The sequence below is a fragment of the Varanus komodoensis genome, unplaced genomic scaffold (genome assembly GCF_004798865.1).
Source record: "Varanus komodoensis strain SLA01 unplaced genomic scaffold, ASM479886v1 scaffold44_3, whole genome shotgun sequence".
NCBI classification, from domain to species: domain Eukaryota; kingdom Metazoa; phylum Chordata; class Lepidosauria; order Squamata; family Varanidae; genus Varanus; species Varanus komodoensis.
In genome coordinates this window covers 5,160,905-5,185,063 of record NW_025336010.1, presented here as the reverse complement: position 1 = coordinate 5,185,063, position 24,159 = coordinate 5,160,905, and the positions used below count along the sequence as shown (strand labels likewise).

Genomic DNA, 24,159 nt, shown 5'->3' with positions numbered 1-24,159 from the left:
GTTTATCCAGTGTCACAAAAATACAAGGCTGAAATGGACTAAACCACTGAATTACTAACCATCAACTGCACACAGATTGCCATCTCCATGCACTTAAACTGTATCAACATATCCCAAGCCACCTACATATTAACCTCTATACCTAATGTACAGACAACAAACACTTCAGGTGGATTCATATTAAACCTATTTTGTAAATGGGGTAAACTGAAGTTTTGGCAATTCTCTAAAAGTCACAACAATGAAAATGTGGCAGAGGGAGGAACAGAAATCAAGATTTCCATAATCAGTTCCAAGGGAGCAGAAAATCTCTTGCTCTGAAGACCATGTTTCTGATTGGTTTAGAACCACAAACTTCTATCTCTTATTATACAACTCATTTCACAGAGATCAACATACTTTCTATGCAGCTGCCTGTTCAGGAAATTCTCCTCTCTTTGGCTTTGGGGGCTGATACATCACAGAGAGAATGAGTGAGTTTGAAATCACATACAAAGTCTAAGTTAAATTACCACTCTAAATCCAGCTCATTTACCTAGTATATTATCTGAAAATCTTGAATCTTGATAGGCTACTAAAACTATTAAAACAAATCAGCTTATAAATAATCTGTGTATTAGCTAGAAATACAACCCAAAATTATACATTCTTCACATACCCTTTGAACCTTAGACCACATACTTGCTTAGATACAATGAAACAATAATGAAGGATTTCTGTGAGGTTCTCTATGGAAATAAGAACATCAAGCAAGATCAGTTAATGGAAGATATCATGCATATCATGAGAACCCTGACTTATCTTGCACAAGCAATGCGACTCAAACACTGCTCAACTGCTCCCCACCCTAAGCTCCTACATTGTTGGGGGTGTTCCCAGGCTTGTCAAGAGAAGAGACAAGCCAGACATCAGGTTTGCATGTTACACTAAACAAACCACAGGCCTTCACAGTTTGTGCTTTGTTTTGCCACTTCTGCTTCCACCAGGAGTTTTTGAGCAGCGTTAATAACCATGCTGTGTATAAATGACTGACTTATGGTGACATGCAAATACTCTGTAAGTATACAGAACTTTCCAGGACTATTGGCTGATCATAGCACAATGTTTTTCCAAGAGATGGAAATTAACTGACCATGCCATTAGACTTGCAGTCTTGCTCACACTACACTTAGTGTCCCTGCATATCTAGGTTAATCAGTCAGTTATCCTCAGTCAGTATTAATATGGGAAAGAACAAAGCATGACAATGCCTGGATTTCTAGCATTTCAAGCAAACAAAGGTTTACAAAATTGCTGTAAGACATTAAAACTCATTTGTGAGATAAAAAGATCAAATTACATATGCATACCTAACTTCACACAAACTTGAATTTAATTATAATAAGCCTTAAAATTATTATTTAAGAAATTCTGTAGAAGAGCGAAAAATGACACAAGGAAAAACCCACACTGATATCTAAAGACAAGTTTTATTCCTGAGCAATACAATGAACCTCAGCATATTTTGCAGACTCCCCTGAGAACTACAAGAATTTATTTATTTATCTACATCATATTCCAGTAAGAATGATGCATTCAAAGTAACTGAAATTATTGCCTAGTGCTATATGCTTCTCTGTAACTGCAACTAATACAGAAAATAGTATGTTTGCTTAAAACACTGAAAGAACAATAATAAAACTTGCACACACATATATACACACACTATTTGGGTTCGATTAAGAAACTATACATTTCATCTATTGAACATTAGCAAAAATTACATGTGTTTATCATCTTGATTATTCTCAGATTAATAGAGATAAATGACAAGACATAACCAGCAGCAGCTCTGCAACTTAATCATTGCATCTGAGCTATAGGAAGCACTTAATTACTCTCATTTTCGAGGCTGAATCTAATGAGAAGGCATTAGCCAAATGAAAAGAATGCAGTACAAACAAACAAAATAGTTACACCATCATTAAAGAGAAACTCTGACAGTGCAGGTGACAGCGTCTGCTGCATAAATTACCATAATGTTCTAAATGCTGAGCTGTCAGAATGCTAACACAGTGATCACATACCCTGGGAATCTCAGCACTATAGCTGTCAGAAACAGGTATCATAAATCACCTCTCTCGACTGTATTGCTCATTACTACAGCTACCTTTATTCATGTTTTCCAGCACTCTTCTATACAGAGATAAAAGGAATGCTTTTCTATGAGACAGTTTGCTCTGGCAGACATTATATACAATCGTTGCTTTTAAATGGAGACTTTTTTCATTATAATGAATTTAAATGTCTTATTAATGCTCACAGTCCTTTATTTCAACATGCAAAACACATACAATGCAGAAACAGAAGATTATCCTGGCATATGCTGCCTTGCTGGTAAAAATAACAGTATATTAAGTCTGTCTTTAAAATTATTATTTGTAAGTGCTTAACGTTGTTAGAAATTGTAAGCAGACATACACATTGGGGAACAAGTGTCAGAATTGCTATTGTATGCTCCAAGAGCAGAGGAATAGTAATTGTACAATCATAGCAATCTGAGTGGAATATTGCATGAAGAAGAAAGGCACTACTTGAAACAAAATTTGCACCCTCTTGTGAAAGTGGCATACCAGGATTTCTGCCAAAATAATCCTTGGCCTTCAATCACACACACATTTACTAAGATGTAAGTCCCACTGGGCTCATGGGGATTACTTTTCAATGGACAAGCACAGGATTAGAATAAATGCAGATAGGTGCAGAGCTGAGAGTGCATGGTACAATTCTCATTGACTGCAGTACCTCAGAATACTGGTTGCATATATGCCCAAAGGCTCCCAGAAGTCAACATTCTGTATGTATGTACAAGCTAGGCTAGAACCTTCCATGTTTTTGACAGGAAGATCAAAGAATGCTCTCCTAACCTACACCATATAGTTTCAGGCTTTATCTTAGGGTCTTAAAAGAATCTAAAGTAATCAGCCTATCCCATCATATAACAAAGGTAGAATTTATTGTGCAATGTTAAAGGACTGTTATTTTCTATTCACAACATTTATATAGCCATCCAATATTATTCTCTCAGTGGCTCAAAATATATAAAATAATGATACAATATCATCAAAAGATTACAGCATAAACATTTCTAGCAGAAAGTGTGAAAGTTAATAAAACCAGTTTACAACATGACTAAAAATACACGGCATACAAAGTAGATCAAAACATCAAGGTTAGGTCACAGATTCTTACAAGGCCTTCAACAATTTTAAAACAAAAGCTTTCACTTGTCCAAAAAGAGAGGAAAAAGGCTATAAAGGAAGTAGGCTACCAAACAAGCCTCTCTACAGGATGCATTCTACAACCAGGCTGCCCATCACACAGAAGGATCCCTAATGCTTCAAACTCTCAGCCTGTTTGGTAGTGAGCCCTACTCATGCTGCATCATCATTGCATCACAGTAGTGGGTGGCTTCTGCCATGACTGGCTTCAGTATTACCAAGCCCATAGCCCTCCACTGCTTCTTACTACTGTACAACACAGATGAACAGAAGGTAGGACCTCTAGCTATTTTGGACTTAAACCTCCCAGAAGTACCTGCCAGCATGGACAATGGAACTGAAGTGATGAAGTTAAAATCCTAAACATCTGGAAATCTATTTCTTACCCACCCTTGTGCACAGATTTAGCAAGAGACTCAATTAGACCTGATCAAGACCCAAAATGAAGCCAAGAAAACAACACACATGTTAAGACTGCAATGTTTGGAAGTCAGTGATGGTAGTTTTCTTGTGCTAGAACTCAGTCCAATCCAACCATGATTTTAATCATTGCTCTGAATCTCATAGCACCACCAGGTGGACCTCTTCAGGAAAAAAAGAAAACTTCTGGCAGATTGCACTCCACTTATGGCACAATTTGGACCCTTACTGCAACAAGGATGACTGAACCATAGACACGCCTTTGTCAGGAGGCTTCTCCACACTGGATTGGTCTGTACAATCTTGTCCTTACCTGGAGAAACTCTGCTAGCATTACTTATACCCTCCTGACAAGCAGAACTATTGTTTTTACTGCTATAAAGAGAAAAGTCCCATTTATAAGAATTTTGCAATTACAGACAAATCATTATGGGAGTTCAATGCCCATGATTCCCATATCATGTTAGGCTCTTCCTGGGATGAATGCAATGCATCCAAGGGCTATTTCAAGGATTCTCTTCCATGCTGTAGAAAGGTGCTGCAAGACTAGGTGGGGTCTCCTTTACAAGAGTCACATAGTCCAGACAAGGAGGATATGAAAGATATACCACCCTTCCAAGACACAAAGTTGATGAAGATTATGCCAAAACAGGAGACACTAGCAAAGGATTTGTCCCTAACACAAAATACTGATTGCAAATAAGCCTACAGATACCACTAAGTCAGAGAGAAACAAAGATAAAATTTCATGCTATATTTCCTGAATTAAGACTCAAATGTGCTATCACTGAGTTCTGTAATCTGGGCAAAATCATTCTAAACTATCTAGTCAGTCCATTTAGTATAGAAGTGTTGAAATCTGGCTCAGGACACTATCCAGTGAAGATTATCTGTGGGACTTTGGCAGGGACATTTTCAAGAATAACCATTAATGTACAAGGCAATTATAATAAATTATTTCAATGGGAAAATATATGCTTTGCTTGCACAGGGTCTCAAGATCAATCATCTGTGAGCTATGCATAAGTTCTTTGAAAATCACTAGCAGTCAGAATAGACCAGGTTTTTCGAACCTAGAGCCCTCCAGATGTTTTGAACTATAACTCCCAGCATTCTTTACCAATCGCTGTGCTGTCAGTAGCTGATGAGAGGTAAAGTTCAAAACATCTGAAAGACACCAGGTTGGGGAAGGCAAGAGTCAATAGCTCCTAGGCTATATAGGACCAATGATTCAATTCCTTACACAGCAGCTTCCTTTGCTATATGCTCATATGAGGTCTAAATTGTACGGAATTATTATCGGTTGTCATCTCAGTTTTGTAGATATTGAGTTAGTAATTTTTTAAATAAAATACTGTTAAGACTTCCTTCTTAACTTTATTATGGAAGAACAAAGTTTGAACATTTCCCAAGTTATATACTACTACCAAATAGGCTTTTTTGAGAGATGTGAAATTATTTATCATTCCTGCTTCTTAAAATTGCCACCAGTGGAGGTGCTGCCTTGGTTCCTAAATTTCAGTGCACTGTTATAGTCTGATAATGCAAAAACTGAACAATTAAATAACCTCCTGAACCACAATAACTTTGTTTTTTGGAGACCAGCCAATAACTGGAAAAGCAATATTATAGTTGACTGCAAGAAATTCACTTACTAAAAATTTTTTACGATATGTTCTTTTTTTGTGAAAAAGATGTACAATCCACAACTCTTTAACAATGGTTCTTTTAGAGTAACAATGAATTGAAAGCAATTGTAATTGATACTGTATACTAATTGGCTATTCTATTACAAAGCAAGGTTCAAAAGGTTAATTACAACTCGATCACCAGTTTATCTTGGAAACTTGAAGCCAATTTCTATATGCCTATAAAATGAAGATGTACTGCATGCATTATAGCACACTGACAAATGATTGGGTCTTCTAACATCAGTGTAACAAGCATTAACATTTGCTCTGCCACTAAAACTGTCAGCTCTTTTTAATTCTAAAGATATATAAAAGTGCTGCAAATGCTTTAGTTTTCATTTTATTAAATTCATGGACCAGGAACATCAAGTCAAGCAAAACTATGTTGTCCAGTTAAACCAAGAATGACAGAAACTATGAAGGCAATGAACCTAAAGGGCCCAATTATTTGTCAATGCATCACTATGCAGAACAGTACATAAGCATAATTGATTATTTTTTTTTCCTATAATAAATTTCGTTAGCCAGGTTATAATTAAGAGGCAATAAATTAAGAAAATTTGCACAAAACAGTTCCTGCCATTCTTATAAGTACAAGCACTGGCTAGATCCAGATGTTTATGTGCCAGCCTAATAACCCGAGATATGAATGTGCATCATGAAATTGCTATGCTTTTCCAGCCAAACAGAGAAATAAGTCAGAGTCTTATTAAATCATAGTTTTCTGTTACCCTCAATCTATGGTCATTGGCTGCCAAACAATCCAGGATACAGAAGCCTACTTTAAAGTATGGCATCCAGATCCTGACTAAGTCAAATGTCACTATCTGCCATTTCCTGGATCAGATATAACAGGAAGCTATGCTTTAATATGGATTCCTGTCTAGTTTCCTAGACATGCTGAATGCATGTTGAAAACATGACTTGAATATTCAAATATGTTTTACTAAAAGAAAAATATTCAAAGGTTTCTTAAACAATTTTTTCACATTGTCCCTTCCTGCCCACTATGTAAAGGACTCCCTCATTGAACATGCACATAATGTACCATTCATCTTAATATCACCTGAAAACTATAACTATGTGTAAAGTATGCAGAGCAGCTTTTCCTTACATTCACCCTTCCCTATCCTTTGTCTATCTAAATTAAAATGCATCATATAGACTAATCTGTAATAGGATTATATCTGTTGTACAGAAAATCCTATATTTGGAAAGGAACTGAACTACATGATCTTTACTTCCCAGTCTATGTGTTTCATCAAAAACTAACATTCCCTGCCTATATGAGGAAAAAGCAAAACCATACTGCAAGTGCCAAGCTATGGAACAAAAATACTGGGAAGACACAGCAGCATGCAATACTGCTTATAACCTACTTCTACTACGTTAACTCCCAGAACTTATTTCAACAGTGTAAGTTGGCCTTTACACTGAGGCTGTCACCACAACATCAGCATAGATCAATTCTAAAGTAAACAGGACACAGACAATACATAAAGCAAGGAAACCTGACACAAGAATGCAAAAAACCTTACAGACTTTTCAAAGTTAGACTCCATTCCAGAGACTTCACAAAAATGTCCGTCACAGTGATCTACCAAAACAGCTTCTGAAAATGCACAAGGTGGTAGGAATCAAGGGGTTGGAGGGGTAAGAAACCTCCCTGGTGAAAAAATAAATACTGCTGATACCACTTCCCCTGTTACAAGTGGAATGCTAGTCTCCCTCTCTCCCCTTCCCTCCAATACTTGTTTGATTCACTAGCTGCTGTTGCAGCCCAGGAATTCCTTATCATGCAAGCAGAAACTGGGTGAGCTCTTCCAGAATTGGTTGTGTCCCCCCACCAAAAAAAAGGTCACAGAAAAGTTTTTCTGCTGGCTAGGAAAGCAGCCAATCACATTACAACCCCAGCCTTCCCAGTAGATGGGTAGTAATGGGCAGTGATGGAATTAACAGAGGTCTTTATAATCATCACCACCACGCGTGTGGACTTTCAAAGCAAAAGTGGTTGAGTTGGGAATTTTAAACAACATACCCTTCTTGGAGCAGTAAGATCCCAGTCTAAATTAGGGACACATGTACTTCCACTGGAGTAAGTAAATCCAGGGCTTTTTTTGCCATCGAACGCACCAGAACGGTGTTCCGGCACCTTTTTTCCCAATGGATTTTACGAAGTGATTTTGAATGTAGCAGATCAGCAGCAAACATCATTAACATAGTGCCTGCAGGCTGCTTTTGTGTCTGCTGATAGTGAGGGCGCTGCTCTTGGCTTGGGACACTCCGCTGTGTGTGTGGTCGCGCGCTTACTGCCCACTACGTGAGTTCCGGCACTTTTTTATTACAAAAAAAGCACTGAGTAAATCTATGCAGATTAGTTTGGCCTAGAGAGAGTAGAGTAGAAGCAATGGAGCTTTTTGTTTAGCTGTTTGTATGTGCACTGGAATTCAGAAGGGCAGCTGCCGGTGAGAATTCTTATCCTTATCATAACAGTACACTAGTAGTAAAGCAGCTGCTAGTTAGCCCTGACTAATCTTTCTTGATCTCCAGTAGTGAAGGTGGGGATCTCTTCCCTCCTTTGGCTGTAGCTGTAGGCCTCCTTTTCCTCAGTACAAATTATTTTATTATTTATGGAGTGTCATTTTCCTCCAGTGGATGGTCCTTAACCAGCACAAATTAATTTTTAAAAATTCATTTTCACTTAGACTTTCTGGGATAGGAGTCAAGTCTCCTCAGTGTGTGTAGCGTGTGTATGCATTTTTTGTTTGGCCTTGAATTCACCACCGCAACCACTGTTTTGTAGCAGGAACCAAAAAAAGAAAAAAAGAAACCCTGCTCCAAAAGAATGTTTTTGCATGCATGAGGAAGACTATTATTTATATGGAAACTATGGATTTTCAGTGCTCTGAGAACTTGCAGCCAACACTTAGGGCTCTAAGATAACAATAACTGTGTGGCCTCCCCCATCCTCAATCTTGTGCTCCTACATAATCTTAAATTATTTTGATTCTCTATGCAATGGGAACTGTTGCTGAAGCAAGGGATTATGGGCCCAAAGAAGTGCTTTCCTGTGGGCTGTGTTATTCTTCCTCATTGGTTCACTTTCCTTCAGTGTGCATTTGGGGTTACTAATGCAACAAATATTCCAGAGCACGCTGTTCTGTCCATCATACTATTTAACATTTATATGAAACCACGGAGTTGGGTTGTCTGGAGTGTTGGTGTGTGTTGCCACGAGTACAGTGATGAAATAAAGCTCAACTCCTCCTTTTCATCTACATCAGATGAAGCTGTGGATGTACTAAACCAGTGCCTTGCTGTGACAATGGACTGGATAAGGGCTAACAAGCTGAAGTCCGATCCATACACAAGATGCTGTTGGTGGATAGTTCTTCTGACCAGATGGAGTGTATTCAACCTGTACTGGATGGGGATATACTCTCTTTGAAGGAGTGAGTTCATAGCTTGGGACTCTCCTTGATCCATCTTTGTCACTTAAGTTTCAGGTAGCCTCAGAGGTAAAGAATGCCATATACCAGCTCCGGCTAGAGGTGCAGCTATACTCCTGTTTGGACAGGAATAGCCTAATCTATGTTCTGGTCATCTTTACATTAGATTAGTACAATGCCCCCAATGTGGGGCTGTGAAGACTGTGCAGAAGCTGCAATTTGTGCACATTGTGGCAGCCAGACTAATAACTGGGACCTGTAGTTCTGATTATATAACAAGTCCAGTTCTGACCCACTTGTGTTTGTTACCGATATGCTTCCAAGCCCAATTCAAGGTGTTGATTTTTATCTATAAAGCATTACAATGTTTAGGACTACAATACTTGGAGTAGGAAGGCCTCAGCAGTTACAGGCAGCCAATAAATACATGTATGTATGTATGAATAATTATCTAGGACTTTCTGCCACGTGTCAACTCTAAGGAAGGCTCAGAGGTTAACATCAAGGGGGAGGGCTCTCTTGGTAATGCCCCCCACAACTATAGTATGACCTCACCACGGAAGCTCACCTGATGTCAACCTCGTCATTTTTCCAACTCCAGATTAAGACAGTCCTTTATGCAACCGCCGTTCGCTGCGCCTCGTGCCTGTTAACGTCCCTCGCTAAGATCTTTGAGTCCTTACTGTCCATTTTTTGCCTTTATCCCTTCTTTAACTCTCTTTCTTCTATTCTAAAAAAAACCCCAAAAATATTATCTTACCCTCTATCCTGTCATCTTGTCTTCTTTTTCCACGATGGCGCAGCGAGCAGCCTTCCGCAAATGCACTGAATGCGGATCCAAAATGTCGGCTGCGGATCCGCATGATCTATGTATGCCTTCTCTGCCTCGGCGAGGGGCATAGAACTGACAAGTGCAGCCATTGCTTGGCATTTACCAAGCAAGCGTGGAAGAACAGGGAGAACCATCTCCGGAAGCTCCTCTGGGACCAGGCCTTGATGCAATCTGATCATCTGTTCTTACGGCCTGGTTCCTCTTCAGCCGCACCTCCTCCGCGCTCTGCCTCAACTATGAGCGCTCCTCCGAAGCATCCCGCTTCCACCGCTCCTCCGCAGTGCCCTTCGGCTGAAGGTGCTACTCCAGCGGAGACCCAGGTGCAGCCTTCTTCCCCAGTCAAGAAACGGGAGAAGTGCAAGCACACGGGTTCGGATAAGCCTTCTGCTCGTAAAGTACCGAGGAAGGAGAAGGCAGATAAACCCACTCGCAAAACCAAGAAACCCGATCTCCCCAAACACCGGGGCTCGGGTTCATCGGGCTTCTCGGTACCGTCTGCCGCCACAGTACCAACCCCTTCGGGACCGGCCCTGCAACTCACTATGCAGGTGACACCACCGGAATCCCCCAGGCTTATCATTCGGCCTGAGAGCGTGCCGCCCCAACAAGTGGAGGAGCCGCTTCGGGAGTCCATCTCTGATGGTGAGATTAGAGACTCCCCACCAAGGGAACGATCTCCGACTCCAATGCCCATGACTGAGCCACCTGCGGAGTCACCGTCGCCACTAGGCACCGCAGCCGCTTGTCGGAACACCGGGATGATGATTGGAGGGTGCATGAATATGGTGCTTTCCCAGACTGGGGTGGTTATCAATCCTATCCATATTTCCCTCGGAATCGTGCGTCTCCATCGGTCCTGAGAGATTTGCCTTCGATGTCCAGGCATGTGGAGAGGAGACGTCCAACCTCCCCCAAAACATCATCTTCGAGTGACCATCCTCATTATCCGGATTCAGATGAATCTGAGGTTGACTCTACATCCCCCGATGTAGTAGTCGCCTCCCAAGGACCTGCTTTGCCCGATGAGCCACATCTCTCTTTTCCCTCGAAATTGAAGCGAGTCAACAGCCTGGCCCATCCACGGATTGGTTCTATGATGTTGTGAGGGGAGAACAGTCCGCGGCCATAGTCCTGCTGCTAATTACCACACTTCGGCAGGCTATGGTCCAACCCTGGGATCAACCGGCTCAACCACAAGCCACCTCCCATCGGTATGAGGCCATGTACAGAGTTCGAGAGGATGACATCCCGTTCTTGATTGGCCATCCGCGACCAAACTGTCATCGTTGAATCCTCCCAGGGCAGGGAGTCCAGGGGTCATACAGCCCCTCGCGACAAGGAAGGGAGGAAAATCGATATGCTCGCGTGCCGAGTCTATGCGGCCTCTGGACTCGGTGTGTGCATATCGAATTATGAAGCAACACTGGCACGTTACCAGTATTTTATTACGCAGAAGCTGGATAACATTGCTTCCTCCCTTCCAGACCGCCAAGCCGAACTTGCCAAGGTCTTCATCAAAGAAGCAATGCAGGTAGCAGTGCAACAGTTGTCCACTGCACGACATCACGTAGACACCAATTCGAGGGCTCTCATGAATGCCATCTCACTGCGCCGACATGCGTGGCTCCGCAATTGCAATTTTCCGGACAAGATGAAACGGAGGATCAAGGAAATGCCATTCGACGGTACCGGATTGTTTCATCAAAAAACTGACCGCAAGCTAAAAGCGATACATGAATCGCGTATGACCGTGCTCCCACGGAGCTTCCTCAACAGAGGCGTAAGTGGCAATAGCCTCGTTCCTCCTACCGTCCACAATTCTACCCTCAGCAACTCTACCAGCAAAGACAGCAACGGTGGAGACAACAGCTGCAGCAACGTTTCTCCCAGGGCTGGCGGCGCTTCGACGCTGATAAACGTCCACGTTGACGGTCCGGGCAAACCATTCTCTCTCTTCCCACACCACCTTCCCCTCTCCCTTTTGGGGACCAGCTTCAGGGCCGACTCCCCATTTGGGAGTCCATTACATCTGATAGGTGGGTGTTGTCTATCATTCAGTTCGGATATAGGATAGAATTCGATGTCATCCTTCCACTGTGTCCAATTCAATTTACATCTTCTTCATCGGTACTGTGCAAAGAAGTCTCTCAGTTGCTTCGCGAGGGCGTGATTCGACAACTATCCCGCTCGGAGGGGTTGCACGGATTCTACTCCTGATACTTTACGGTCCTGAAAAGAGACGGTGGTCTTCGTCCGATTTTGGACTTATGAAATCTTAACAAATACATCAAACCAAAAAAGTTTCGGATGACCACTTTACAGAATATTTTTCCATTACTGAAGAGAGAGGATTGGTTCGCCTCATTGGATTTGAAGGATGCCTATTTTCATATTGCTATCCATCCTTCGCATAGACGTTTCCTGCTTTTTACTGTTGGGCTCGACTTGTTCAAATATGCTGTGCTGCCCTTTGGCCTGGCCACCGCACCTCGAGTTTTTACAAAGTGTATGGCACCAGGATGTGCACACTTACGGACACGAGGAGTGCAAATATACCCATACTTAGACGACTGGCTAATTGTTTCCCAAACTAAACAAGGTCTTCTGTCTGCAATACACGTGACCTGCATCTTGCTCGATGATCTTGGACTATGTATTAACCACGAAAAATCGTCCCTTATTCCCACTCAGGTCATCGACTTTATCGGGGCATGTCTCGACTCCACACGGGAGCTTTCCTCCCTACAGACCATCAGGCTACCTTATGTGCCCACATCCATCGAATCCAAACGCTCGGAACGGTTCCGGCTATATCCATTCAGAGACTACTGGGGCACATGGCTGCTGCAGTTGCCATTGCCCCGTATGCCAGACTATGTATGCAGGCCATGCAGCTGTTTTTCAACACTTCGTTTCACCCACAGCGAGATTCTCCCAACAAACTGATCCAAATTCCGTCTGTGATACTCGACACTCTAGCTTGGTGGACCATTCTGAGCAATCTGTCTGTCGGTGTCTCGTTTTGAACACCTCATCCAACGAAGACCCTGTATACAGATGCATCGCTACTCAGATGGGGTACAACATGTTCGGATCTTCGGGTCCAGGGGACTTGGAATCAATGGGAAGCAAGGAAGCACATCAACTTCCTCGAAATTCAGGCGATCTTCAACGCCCTCAAAGCTTTTGAGACTGTGCTATGCCGACAAGTAGTCCAGATTGCATCAGACAACATACCAGCTGTCTTCTACATCAACAAACAGGGCGGCACAAAATCGCCAGCTTTAGCACGTCTCTCGATGGCCATTTGGGACTGGTGCATACCGAGGGACATTATGCTTCTAGCAGTCCACCTTGCAGGGACTGACAACACCGAAGCAGACATGTTGAGCAGACATATGTCAACAACGCACGAATGGGAGATGGACAGACAAATATGCCAGGACCTCTTCCGTTTGTGGAGCTATCCAGACTTGGACTTGTTCACCACTTGCGACAACAGAGTGTGTGCCCTATACTGTTCCAGGGCAGGCATAGGATCGGGATCGATGGGAGATGCCCTTATGATCCCCTGGGACAACATAGCCTTTTATGCATTTCCTCCAATCCCACTAACGAAAGTGGTAGCGAAAATATCTCAAGAGAATGCCACGGGAATAACAACAACTCCATGGTGGCCGAGACAACTGTGGTTCGCCTCCCGTCTATTCCTCAGCTATTAACGCAGCAAAACAGAGCAGTCTGACATCCAGATCTGAATGCCTTGAGGTTGATGGCATGGCGGATCACTTGAGTCATTCCGCTGCATCGGTACCGACTACATCCCAACCTCTAGCGGACTGTATTCACTGCACTGTACCAACGGCCCCTACGTCAGTTTCGACGGCAACTGCTTCACTACTGACGACTGTTGACCAAGAAATTCAGGCGATTTTTACATCTGCTTTAAGACCGTCCACTCGTTGCTCTTATGCAGCTAAATGGAAGAGATTCTCTTTCTTTGCAGAACGCCATTCTTTTTCTCCTGGAATGGCCTCAATTGACAATATTTTGCAATTTCTCCTGGAACTCTATCACTTGGGACTGAAACCGTCATCCATTAAAGTTTATGTAGCCGCCATTTCACACTATCATGGTGTGCTTCAAGGGGTATCAGTTTTCTCTCAACCTCTGCTTCGATGTTCTCTTCGGGGGTTACAGAACTTACACCCTTCTATTTGCCCGGCTATGCCAACGTGGAGCCTTTCAGTCATACTCCAAGCACTTACCAAACCTCCGTTCGAGCCCCTGGCGACTGTCAACCTACGCCTGGTGTCCTGGAAAACAGCTTTCCTCATAGTGGTGACATCAGCTCGGAGAGCGAGCGAACTTTCTGCTCTCCGCATAGACCCTCCATATCTTAATTTCCATAAGGAAAAGGTCATTCTTCGTATGGACTCATCGTTTCTTCCTAAAGTGGCTACACCATTCCACTTGAGTCAAGATATTGTTCTGCCAGCGTTCCATCCAGCACCGTCGAATCCAATAGAGCGGGCTCTACACACCCTTGATGTTCGCCGCTGCTTGGCTTTCTATCGCTCCCGTACGGAATCCTTCCGTCGCACAAACAGACTGTTTGCTAAGTACTCCAAACATGACAAAGGACTGCCAATCACACCTCAATGGCTGTCGCACTGGATCACCCAGACTATTGTCTTCGACTATCAACTATCAAAAATAGATTTACCTGTTACCCCGAGGGGTCACTCTACATGAGCTGTTGCAACTTCATCCACCTTTGCCACAGGGGTCCCACTTCAAGATATCTGTAAAGCTGCAATGTGGGCAGGGCCATGAACTTTCGCCAAGCACTATCAGCTTGATGTGCGCGTCAGGCAGGACTGCTCTTTCGGCAGGGCTGTTCTTTCGTCTGTTCTTCGCTGATGACACCTCCCTCCTCCGAGTTGGGTAAGCTTGCTAATCACCCATATGTGTGATGCACAGAGGCCACGACAAAGAAAGGCAGATTGCTTACCTGTAACTGATGTTCTTCGAGTGGCCATCTGTGCAGTCACACAACCCACCCACCGGCCCCACTCGGTGTCCATGAGTAGATACTACTTTTCGGTACCATACTGTAATTTGCATCGGTACCGATGGTATATGCCGGTGAGTGGATATTGTTCTCGGTACCATACTATAATTTGTATTGGTACCGTTGGGGTACAATGCTGTTTGTCATTAATTTTATTCTTAACCTGTAGAGGGTGAATGTTCAGTCTTCAAGACTGAACAAAATGGCGGACACTCCGCTCTATTTATACCACGAAGGGGGAGGGGAGCAGAGTTTTCCTGCCAAAAACCTTTTTAATCTTCCAGCCTAGGCACTGCGCAGGCGCAGCACCCGTATGTGTGACTGCACAGAGGCCACGACGAAGAAGTTTAAAGGCATACATGGATATTCAATGACTTAAAGGGATTACCTGTTCCAGGTGTTCTACAGACCAACTCACCTTATGTTATTTTAGATGCTTTATTTTTTAAAATGTGTCATACTTTACAACAGTTCATAAAAACAATGCAATAAACTGGCTATTGAGCAGTACTGGTACAAAGTACTGAAGCCTTTGTCTAAGTCTACCTGGAAGAACCCTAGAATCTCCCAAATTCTGCTTAGGAAAAGGATATTCCCTTGTCTTTATAACATTTCAGCAATGTATTCCATGTTTCATTATAGAAACGCGTTTGGTAGCACTCTACCTAGAGGCCAGTAATATTTTGGAACTTCTGCAGGGTAACCACACTGGCTAGTTACTGCCCTCCCGCTTCAAGCTGTCAACTTGAACAATGTCAGATGAGAATGAAGCCCAAGCCCCTGAAATGGTAGGTCCAACAACCTACATTTGCTCTTGGATAGTTTAAAACCCATTTTAAAAAATCATGGCTGCACCATGCTATGGGGTAGACCCACAGACAAGTTAACTAGATATGGAAACCAGGACCATGTGGGAGTGAGGACTGATTAGAATCACCTGTGCATGCCATGTGCTGATTTTGTAAATGATCCTCATGCAAAGCAGGAGCCTCTATGACCATTCTTCTTCCAAAGCATTTATTCCTACTGCCATTGGGAATAGAAAGCTTAAGAACAAAAGCACTTATTTATTAAATTTGTATCCCACCTTTTTCCCTTCAAGGAATTCAGGCTGGTTTACATCATCTGTTCCCTTTTCTCAATCTTATCCTCTTGATAAGAACCCTGTAAGGCAGGTTGGGCTGAGAGTCTGTGAGTGGTTCAAAGTCACCCAGTTGATTCCATGGCTGAGGGTAGACTAGAATCCAGATCTCCTGAGTCTCAGTACTGCACTCTTAACCACAACACTGCACTGGCTCTCCATTTGAAAGGTTCCTGAGAGGCAAAGATACAAATTTGGTCAGACAAACCAAAGAATCTATTTCTAGAATGCCTGCAATTTTGGGGCCCACTTGGATCCATTAAGGACTTGATGGCTCCACCGTTCTGTGATGAAGTAGCTTGACCCGATGAGACAGACTGACTGACTGATTCACTGATTCAAGCTTCTATATACCATCCTCCATAGCCAGTTTGGCTCTCAGAACAGTTTACAAAACAGTTTGCTATTGGCTTGCCTCTGTAGACTGGGTGCTCAGCCAGCTTGTGATGAAGATTTTGTTCTCCTATTTGATATATACCCAGACTATAGTATTGTTTGTTCTGACACTCACATGACAATCCTTGAGGAAAAGTAAAAAGCCTGAAGACACAGAAATACAGTTTTCAGTTTCAGACAGCTTATGATGTTCCTTCTGTACCATCCAGGTCCCCTGAGCTGTTTGTTCCTCTAAATGGAAATCCCAACCAAATAGGTCCATGCTGAGCATTCTCCTGACAGACACTTCTAGTGAGCATCTTTCTTCCAGATGTCCAGGATTTTTCCACCACAGCAGCTTGGTAGGTATTCTCACCTTGTGATAAACAAGCTATATTGCCTGGCCTTAAACACTTAGTAGAGGGTGCTGTAGAAGCCTGGTGTGAAATCATGCCCATTGCACCAGGTCCTGACAGGACATGAAAATACCTAGGAGATGGACCAGCTGTATGAGATATATCTGCACTGATGCCAGAAACCTGGAAAGTAGGTATGTCTCCTCAGCAATGCTAATCTATGAGGGACATCTTGAATTCCATCATGTCTAGAATTATGGCCAGCTGTGTGTTGTGTTATGTTGGAGTCAGATGGCTCTTTTCCATATTCACCATGAAGCCCTAGGTCTACAGACAAGACAATGCAGCCTGAATATCCTGAAAGCTGCTGCCATGTCAAGATGTTGTAGAGCAGTGACTGTAATAGTATCCTTGGCAGTTGTGGATGTGTAACAACGATCTTGGTGAACACACTGGAGGCTGAGAAGAGACTTAATGGGTATGCTCAGTACTGGAAATGTCTGTAGTCATAACAAAAGTGTAGGTAACACTGGTGAGATTCTCTGGGGCAGCCATGGACATAGGCCTTTGAGAGGTCGATGGATGTCAGGAATTTCACCTTCATATTCCCACTACTACAGATCTCAAAGCCTCTGTTTTGGACACTTGTTTGTCAAACCATTTGAGGTTCATTATTGTTTGAAAGTTCCCATTTTTCTTGCAGATGTGGGGGGGACACACCCCAGAGTGGATGTCTGCCATTGGTATTGGCTCTACTAGTTTGATGCATAGTGCATAATCTATGGCTTCCTGGAACTTCCCATGTTTCTCTGGATACCTGGATCTTGGAAAGGCTGTAAATTTGACTGATGGGGAGAACCAATTCTGTCAGGAACAGTTACCCCAGAGGATAGCCATCTTTCTGAGAAGAGCACTAGATAATCCCCCAACACCCTGCAGATACCATGGAGATGTCCATAGTATATCTTCTTCACTGTACAAGGTAGAATATGGAGGGATGTGAGTGGTGCTTTTCCCTGATGTGCTGAAAGGCTGATTGCATCTTGGTTTGAATCCTCTTGAAGTGTGATTTCTGTTCTTATTAAAACTGCTGCCTTAAATTTGAATCCTTCCCTTTTTGCTAGCAAATGTGCCCTTTCTTAACTCTTTTCTCTGCCAGAAGAGCATCCACAAAGCCCCCAAACAGTTTGGTGTCCTTGAAGGTGACGTTATCTAGTTAGAACTGTGAACAAGAATCCACAGCTAATATTTCTCCAGGCCATTGTACCCCAACCCTTGGCAATTGTACCCAAAGGAGTACTGCTCTGAAAAAGAAAGACTGTTACTGAAACAAAAGAATGTAACTGCAGATGTTTCAAAAGCCTTGCAAAGTGCCACCTCCACATTTGTCACACAGAGCCTGAAGACTTCCCACCCCATCTGCTGAAATGGGCAGCAGTAGTACTGAGGGTTGCCACTGATGTATCCACAGAGGGCACTTTAAGTAAGTCCAGAGCTTTGCTGGGGAGTTAATAAAGCTTAATGACTGGGTCAGCCCTTTCAGCTTTGCAGACTTCAAAGGATTCTGGCAGAAGCATAGCCATGGGCTTGGCAGGCTTTGGAGGAAAAGTGGCTTTTTCTCCTTTCTGTCCCTTGACCTGCTGAGTCTTGCAGGTCAAGGGCCTCCATCATGAGCTAAAGTCTGCTGGCAGTGCAGCTTCCTTGCTAACACCACCTGAAACTGTTCACAGTCTGCATAAAGCAGGTGTTTCCCCTCAACAAAGAGACACAAGCAGGACACAGCTATCCAGCTCTGCACCAGAAGCACTGCAAAGAAAGCCTGTGGTATAAGCTAAGACAGCAATTCTGCCATGCAACTGATGGCAAAACTGCACCTTTGAAAGTAGTTAAAACTCATGGAGCTACTATTCATTTTTTAATCTGTCTCTGTATGTTTATATCTAATTTTTCCTCTTAAAAAGCAAGGTGCCCAGAATAGCTAAAAAGATAACCATTAACAGACTCAGAACACCGTGTACTACCATAATTTATGCCTTCTCAATACAGCAAAATTTGTGCCAACAGTACATGCCAAATGAGACAGCTACACTGGCCAAGCATGTCTCATCATCAAACTCTCCAAAATTCTTGACTGAAGATAAAACTGAACCCCAGCCTTCCCCAGCCCGTTGGCCACAACTTGGAAGGCTGGAAGTTACAGTTCAAAACATGCGAATTGCATAGGTTGTAAAAGTCTGGTCTATGCCTTCTAGAATCAAAACACTAATTTTGTTTTGCTCTCATACAAGCCACAAACTTTATAAATAGTAAAAACAAGAAAGCTAATGGCAGGTACAGTCTGCTTCACAAGAAATTAGGAAGAATCATTCTAAATAGTTCCCAGTACAATACATATCACATGGCTAATCAATTGAAAAATTAAAACATTTTCCATTCAGTGTGCACAGAAGAGAATTCTAAGCAGAACAAAAATAAGAGTTGAAGCCAAAGTATGGCATCATTAATCAAAAATACTCAGAAGGAACTTTATTTGTAATTATGTGTGGAATACATAAGCATCATCATAAAATTGCTGCCCCCATTTTCATTGTTAAGCATGTCATTCAAAGTGAACAGTTATATGGAGATACAAATTCACAAGGTCTTCCAAGTCATCAGGTACTGTTTAATAGCAACCGTGCATAGACTGAAAAAAATCAAGCACATGTCAGTGTCAAAAATGAATTCAGCATTGGCTAGTACATAAGAAATGAGCAGCATAGGCAACTGATGATGCAAATCAATGCAGGATGTAAATCAATGCAGGTCTCAACATAGTTGTTTGTGGATACATTACTAAATTCTGCATTGGCTTAGTGTCTAATAAATCATTCATGAAAATAGAATATATATTTGAATGTTGTTATTTGGCAATTCAAAACCTGTGCCTTTTAAAAAAGACTGCTGATTCAATTACTCCAGAACTATTACCATTCGTTATTAAATGATGTTGACAACTGTCACTTTAGCAAAGCTCTCACTGACCTTAAGAAAACCTGACTGAGGAGAGGAGGTGGAGGGGGACAGAAAGGAAACGCATTTCACTAAAAGAATGAAAACCACCAATTTCTCCATTTATATTTTACAAAGAAAGTGCCTGCTGATACAACAATTAGAGTTTATGAAAGCCTACATCATTTTTTAAAGCACTAAACTGCAAAACATCAACTGCATTACCACAATAAGTCTCATACAACATCATCACTGTAATAAATGATGAAGTGTTCTATGCAGAGTGTTCTATTTGGAGCAATGATTCATTGTGCTCAGGAAAAAAATTGCTGACACTTCTAGAAGACATTTCCCGTAAAAGGTTGAAGTCCTTAAGCAGCAAAAGAAAAAAAAGGAAAAGAAAAAACACTAGCGTCCATCATCTTTAAACCCTATTGATTTCTGGAGAAGATTTAAAAGGCTGTTTACTTATTTCCCATCATTTTTGTCAGTGCAGTAACAGTTCTCTTCCCACTGAATAAACCTCTCATCATCCTCCTGGTGATTAAGGTCAGACAAAATGTCAAACTCCTAATGCTAAGTGCTTTCACATTAAAAATTAATATCAAATCACCAAGTAAAATCCAAACAAGAACTCAAACATGTAAACAGTACACAATATGGATAATACTGACCATTATCTCCCTCCCCCAAACCCAAAAAGTACATGATAATGCATACATGAGACATATATTTGGCAACAAGAGCTTAACCTTTCACACCTTCATTCTTGCAAGCCTTCCTCATTTTAGAGTTATTGCAGTATGGTTGACATAGGCCTTTTAAAAAATGTTGCTTGCATTCAAGTTAGAAGCCATCTCCTATATTTATTCTAAGTCTGTTTACTAGCTGTCTGGACCAAGATGGTTTGTTTTTATTTTATTCCAAGAGTTCCGAGCCATCAAAAAATCAGCATGCAGTTTGCAAGCATTATTCTTACAGACAGTGCATTTATCAGAGACAGTAAAAGGATATACTATTACATTTCCAAAGATGCAACATGCTGTTTCTCCATAAAATCTAAGAAAACATTCTCTGCTTACATTTACTTCCCCAACATATTATAAAGATGTAAAGGAACAGAAATATTCTCAAGGGTTGCATATTTATGCCATATATACCAAAACAAATTTGCCCATATGTCATCTGCTCCTCTGTATTTTTTAAACATCTCAACGCTTAACTAGCACAAACTTTACATCACAGACAACATACTATGGGTGTAATTCACTTCCACCACAGCTGTATAGCCCTGAAGATACTGAGGTTCCCAACATTACAACAGAGCAGGAGGGTAGCTTTTCCACATAACATATACCCCCTGACACACAAAAGTCCAAACAGAAAATCAAAAACAATGACATGAAAGCAACAACAAAATTACCATAAAACCCCATAGTGGATAAAAATCAATAGCAAGTATAAAGACTGTATTGCTACCTTATGCTACATGTGGGAAAGATTAGGAAGGCGTGTGAGAGGTGAATAATGCAAGTCTTTACATAACTGAGCAACAGAAATTAAAAAAAGACTTGGGAGATATAGAATTGCCACTACTACAAAATGCTTCACTCTATTAGGCTTCAGTTCAATCTAAACCAGATGTCTTGAGTTTATGGACAATAGGCACCATCGGAGCAAATTCACTCAAATTCATAGTCAATCAAGGACTGAACATGAAGTCAAGGGAACCAGAATCCTTGGCTACTGTGTTCTCTAAATATTTGATCAATAAAGAGAGACAACAGCAGGGTGTATGCATTTCGCAGTTGCCTATTCAGCTTGCTGCAAAATGTAGAATAGAGTACTGGGTATAGAAAACAGCTCTTGAAAAAATTGGTTTTCAGCTAAGGTTTGGAAAGGAACAAAATATGCTCCTGAATAGTCTGGCATAGTTCTTGGCACTTCATAAAATAGTAACGTTTTTTAAAAGGCAGAATCAGAGTTACCTCAACACTGAATTTTAATCCTTTAGTGCAGATGTATGGGCTACACTCTCACACCCATAGCATATGTGCCCATGTCTTCCTTGGCCAGTATCATATGTGGCATATTTATTATTTAATATTGTACATGTTCCTGCAAGGAACCTAAGGAAGCATACATATTGCATACAAGGAACCCCACCATTTTATCCTCACAATGATCCTATGAAGTAGGCTAGACGGAGAGTCAGTGAGCAGCCGGCTTCATGACTAAGCGGGGACTAGAACACAGATCGTCTGCCTCCTAGTCCAACCCTCTATTATACCACAGCCTTAATTCTCAAGCTGACAAGTTTTATTTTCTAAAATGAGGAGATCGCACAACTATCTAACAAGCTATATTTACAAAGCTGCCCCCCCACAAAAAAGATTTTGGAAGTTTGATCATCCTCTAAATACATATCTAAGAAATAAAGATCACTTTCTTCTCAAATGCCTCTTAATTAAATAAAAGTTAGCATAACGTTAAATACAGCTTCAGCTTTAACACCATTTAGTCTAGACATCTTTGATGGAATATTAGTGTTGGCTAATGTCAAGCAGCTGGCCATTAGTGGCTATTATGAAGCTATTTAATACATAGGCAGAACCAGAGTAACAGGGTAATGGGTGTATTATTCATTAGTAACTGGAGACCTACAGCCAGTGCCCTGACTGGTTAGCCAAATTTCTCCCCACCATCTTTCCTATAAAAGCTCTGTTGCTGATATCTCTACTTCAGCATCCAGAATGTTTGTGAGATTATACAAGCAGGGTGAACAAGTGAGAGAGAGCTTAAGCCAGCAAAATAATCATTTTTGGGATATTTTATGCCTGCAAGGATATCTTTACTATAGTTATAGCTATAGCTACTTAGGTATGAAATAATATGTGTGGTAAAATGCAGTGTCTTCTTACTTGGTTTTGGTACATTTGTTTTAAACTTAAAAATTTGGCACAATGATTGAAAATGGTAAACCACACACTCCTGGCATTTTTCACATTAAGCCACTAACACTGCCACTGCCACCTTCACTGGCCACTGCAATAAAAAATCTACAATGCATGATATATGCTTAAGCTGCCAGCAGCTGTGGGAAAGGCTAAGGAGCTCTGGGACAAGAGCAATAGCCACCAAGCTTAATTGTGCCAGTACTACCTGTCCTCCCAGAAGGTTTACACAGCAATTGTGCGCAGAAATACCTAGGAGTAAGTCTCTCTTAACACCCTCGCATATACTCCTGGATGAGAAACTGCAAAGACTGCTGTGGTAGCAAACAACCACAATTTTTCCTCAATGTCTTCAGTGCTCTCACAAGCTTCAGTAAAACTCTTGGACCACATTCAGTGAGCCTGGATTACAATGAACCATTTCTCCACTTGAGTAGCCATCCTAGATCTCCTGGCACCCGAGATGCCACCAAACAAGCCACAAACCATGGAGAATTTCTGAAACCTTCTGAAAAGTGTGGTGTTTCCATGGATCAGAATTGCTCCTGTATTTTAGACCACAATTGTGCTTACTTTGCCCATAAACTGGAGAAATTATCTGTATTTGCTCATAATAAAAGTATTAGAAAAACTGTCAATAAATTTTCTGTTATAATTTAATCATCTGATATCTAAATTGCTGATAATGTGATCTCCTTGTTAAGCAAAAGTGTCTGGAGAAAATGATGGATTAATTGATGGATGGCTAAGGTTTCTCTCAAATATAATGGCTTACCCAATTTGATTTGATTTGTGTAAAATAACTTTCTCTAATAAACAATTTGCTCAGAGGCAATAGAAGAAATGAATGGTTATCAAACCAAACTTAATTAGTCTATCCTAGATTGATATTACTTGGGGAGTCTTCATTTTAATTGTGAAGGGCTGGATACAAAGAGTTTGGTTCATTATATTTTTTCCTGGATAAACACTATTGTATAACTACCTATGGAATAATAACATGTGAATTCATTTTAATAAATGCTTGTAAAGTGAATTAGCTAATCATGCCACACTAAACATGATTCCTTTAATTATTTGCAATATTTAACTGGTACTTCAGTGTTGTTGTAGATAGCCTGTAAAAGTGATTTGTATTTGATCTGCCAAACTAATTATAACATATAAACCACACAGCTTAACAGTTCTGCAATACCCTTAATGATCTCCTCCATACCAAGGAACACATTTTAAATTATGGAAAAGAACACAGAGGAAGACACAGATATTAACATGCTCACGGAAGAAAGTAAAAAATAATCAATATATCTTAAAGTACTAGTAATGTTCTTTCTCTCCAAAGACAGGTTCTTTGAATGATTTCTTGAAAGGATATGTACAGTAAATAATTTGAATGGTCCTTAATTTGTGACACTGAGATTTACTATTTCTAAATAGAGCTACCACACACCATTAGACAGTCTTGATTTTTCCAGATGTATTTCAGCTTAATTGAAATATCTAGTGTTCCTTTGTAATGCTTTAATATTTCCTCAATATATCTTGATAATAGTGTACAAAATCATTTAAAGAAAAAGCTTTACAGAAAGGTCTTATGTATGAGTTTGACCTGACCC

The 24,159-nt window shown here is 41.3% G+C and overlaps 1 protein-coding gene across 7 annotated transcripts in view; it reads right to left on the bottom strand.

Moving 5' to 3' along the window:
* LOC123030367 (ran-binding protein 17-like) overlaps positions 1–24,159 on the bottom strand; it is a 163,422-nt gene that overhangs the window by 30,421 nt on the left and 108,842 nt on the right. The window contains exon 19 of one of the 7 annotated variants that reach the window (XM_044444229.1): positions 22,604–22,615. The exons of the other annotated variants lie outside the window; for them this stretch is intronic. The gene's annotated coding sequence lies outside the window, so the exon portion shown is untranslated. Of the gene's footprint in view, positions 1–22,603; positions 22,616–24,159 lie in introns of those variants that run through there. 7 annotated transcript variants of the gene reach the window in all.